The following is a 3,669-nucleotide window of genomic DNA, read 5'->3' as shown; positions in this document are numbered from 1 at the left end:
TTCTGCTGTTTGAAAATACAAATGATTTTGCATTCTTTGATCCATATAGCAAAGTGTCAAGGAATAGGTATGTTTCCTTTAACTCTTTGATCAGTACTTAGAACTATACTTAGAAACTCCATCATGCAGCAAGATCCCTGTCATTCAGACCCCAACTGTAAGGCTTCACCCAGTTTGCACCATGTTCACCTGAAAATCAGTTAGAAAATGTAAAAACCGTCTCTGGATTAAGTCTAAATTTTTTTTTAATTTAAGTAAAATTGGCTGCTTCTAAAACAAGTTGAAAAGCAAAAAAGTTGAAATGGAAATACCTAGGGAAAGGCAAAGGAACCAGGTCCTTGTCCCTACACTACTATAGACTGATTGAGCCTGTCACTTACCTCCTGATCCTTTTTTCCTCTTCTGTAAAATGCAGAGGGATGAGGAAAGAAGGTTGAACCAGAGGGTCTTTAACATCTTTTCCAGCTTTGATATTTTAGAACTCAGAGTTTGCAGAAAATGTGATTTGTTGATTGGACTTATGATCTCATCCTCGTAAAGAGCATTCCTGCGGGGAAGTTCTTCCTCTACCAAGGTATTAGATACCAAGAAAAGTTCCTTCAAGAGCACACACGGCTTGTACTTCTAGTGAACACCAAATGGCGGACCACGCCAGTGCTGCAGGAGGTGCGGGAGGCCCCGGAGTCAGAGGTCGGGGTAGCTTCCATGGTGGCTTGGGCAATGGGGGCCAAGGTTGAGGCCAGGGCCGCGGAGCCCGGGGAGGAAAGGCGGAAGACAAGGAGTTGGTTCCTATCACCAAGCTGGGCCGCCTAGTCAAGGTTCCAACTCCCTATCAAGGAGTCTGAGATCATAGATTTCTTCCTGGAATTTTCATTGAAAGATGAGGTTCTGAAAGATCATGCCTGTTCAGAAACAAACTAGAGCTGGACAACGTACTAGGTTCAAGGCTTTTGTGGCCATCGGTAACTACAATGGCCATGTTGGTCTGGGTGTCGAGTGCTCCAAGGAAGTGGCCACAGCTATTTGTGGTGCTGTCATTCTGGTCAAGTTGTTCATTGATCCTATGAGACGTAGCTACTGGGGGAACAAGATTGGCAAGCCTCACATAGTGCCCTGCAAGGTCACTGGATGATGTGGATCGGTTCTGGTGCACCTGATCCCCTCTCCTAGAGGTGCTGGCATTGTCTCAGCTCCTGTCCCTAAGAAGCTCCTGATGATGGCTGGAATTGATGACTGCTGTATTTCTGCAAGAGGCTGTACTACCACTGTGGGCAACTTCGCTAAAGCTACCTTTGATGCCATCTCCAAAACATACAGCTATCTAGCCCCAGACCTGTGGAATGAGACTGTTCACTAAGTCTGCCTAACAGGAATTCACCAACCATCTTGTGAAAACTCACACTCAAGTGTCAGTCTAGAGGATCCAGGCAGCTGCTGTGGCAACCACATAGATGTTTTTTATAAACAAATAAATTGAACTATGCCCTGCTAAAAAAAAAAAAAAAAAAGCACACGGTGCTCCACCCACACAGATCTCCATCTTCATCTTACCCTGAAGTCTCTAAGAATGGTGGCGTGGGGGAGGAGGGTTCAAAAGCCACTAAACTAATTGTTCCAGAATTCTGTGCACAGATGATGCTTGTACTTAAAATTCCTAATGAGAATGCATTTTAAAGAGATTTTAGGGACTCCTGGGTTCTGGGTTAAACTGTAATCAGAAGTTGAAGCTATGTCATTATTTACTATTTCAACCCATGTACATATGAGAGGGAAACCAATGTAAATGATTCGGGGCAAATAAAAAAAAAAAAACACCCTTGATAACAAATGAAAAAAGTTTTTATGCTCTTACCCCAGAAGAAAGTCAGAGTTCATCTGGCTAGAAATAATAGAGCTGAAGTTCACTAGATTTTAATACAAAAAGGCTAGCTTTGTCATCCAAAAGGAACTATGCTCAATTTATATTTATAGGCAGGGACTCAATAAACTAATCCTTCAGGAGTCTGTGGGGTGATTGTTCCGAAGCAAGATCGGTCCATCAGCATGGGAAGACTGGCAAATGAATGTGAAATCCATCGCTCAGTGTACAGAATGCAGCCCAGGGGAGACCACCAGTTCAGATAATCAGACATTCCCATTGCCTACTGTTTTGTTCCATTGTATCCAAATGTGAGAAGCCTCTCTGGAGCCCCACAGTACAAAGCTCTTTATTAGTCTTTACTGAGGCATAAGCCAAGGCTCCTAGACTGGGGCTGCCAGCCTGACAGAGGGTCTGCTTCATGGCATCTGGTAGCCTGGCTGTGGAGTGAGTAGATTTATGAGCTGTGAAAGATGGTCAAATTAACATCCTCTGCATTCTTGATAGGATTAGGACTTTGGAGCCATGCAGGCATTTGCATATTGCCCTGACTTACCACATTTGTATTGTGGTTTCACAGCTCCCCTTGTTGGCTTGCTAGGGCCTTGGGGGGCGGGGGGAGGACATTCCAGTAAAAAAAAAAAGTGTCACCATCCTCTCACCAATAACATCTTCCATTTGATGGTTTCTAATGAAAACTTTGGAGTAAGACAGCAGTGGAGGCTTAAATAACGCTCCCTTCAGGAGTAAGCATTCTACAGTAGACCTCAGAGAAACCGCTTCCAAGGCAAGTAAGGGCTGTTGTACTTTGACCAATCCTTAATTGTGAGACATTTTAATGAACAATTTTTAATGGAAATACATGGAGATAAAATCCCCAGCTGAGAATAAGCAAAAAGCTTTCCGAGCTGGGTGAGCTACTAAGGAATTCCTGTGTCCGTCAAAAATAGTCCCAAGATTTTAGTGGGATGGGTAACCAAATGAAGTACCTCAGGAGGTACAAAATTTATAAAAGTGCGGCTACGTCTTTCCCTAAAGGGAAAAAAAACACTTGATGAGGTGAAAAGCCACATAATAAACTAATAGTTTCATATCCCTCTCCTGAATTCTAAGCACAAAGGATGTTTTTAATTAAAATCCCTAATCATACTGCCTTCAAGGAGTTCATAGGATGGCACATTAAAAGAAGCTGAAAAGGGTTAGGGGTGGGGAAGAGGGTCCCAAGGGCAAGGGACATGATAAACTCCATAGGAGTACAGCTGGGTAGGAAATGATGAGATGGCTGCCTTGGGCACCCTCTTTAAATGGAGAATCTGAGATGAGCTCTGGGACGAGGTTTGTTGTGAGGCTCAAATGGGATAATGCATGTAAAGTACTTCTAAAACTTCAAGCACTACATAAATGCTAGATATTTTTATTAGCTATTACAGTCCCAGAGCTGCTGTTAATTTACTTCATGATTTTGATCAGGGCCCTTCATTTCTTTAGACTTCATTACCATCTGACGGATCCAATGATATCTGGTCCTTGGAAAAAAAATGGATGGAACATCATCAGGCCCAAACTGAAGCCTTTCCAGTTTGGTAATAGCTATGAGAGCTTCTGTTCCAGCATCATCTGTTCCGCTGACATAGACTTCAAGAGCCCAGGGTCATCTTCATGCCATGATAAGACATCAAAGTAGGCCATTAGTGGAGTCAAACTCAAAAATTCCAAGTCCTCAAATCCTGTCTTGCCAAAACCCTATTCTTCCAGATCAGCAAATATAAAATGACTCCTTTGTATTTTTCTGAGCCCAACACAACACGGAG

The 3,669-nt window shown here is 43.0% G+C and overlaps 1 pseudogene; it reads left to right on the top strand.

Annotated features, from left to right (window-relative positions):
- Positions 1-638: 638 nt before the first annotated feature.
- LOC118827990 lies at positions 639-1,451 on the top strand (annotated as a pseudogene).
- Positions 1,452-3,669: the final 2,218 nt, after the last annotated feature.

Source organism: Trichosurus vulpecula, chromosome 8, assembly GCF_011100635.1.
Source record: "Trichosurus vulpecula isolate mTriVul1 chromosome 8, mTriVul1.pri, whole genome shotgun sequence".
NCBI classification, from domain to species: Eukaryota; Metazoa; Chordata; class Mammalia; order Diprotodontia; family Phalangeridae; genus Trichosurus; species Trichosurus vulpecula.
The sequence above is the reverse complement of the archived record's forward strand: the minus strand, read 5'-3'. Positions and strand labels throughout refer to the sequence as shown.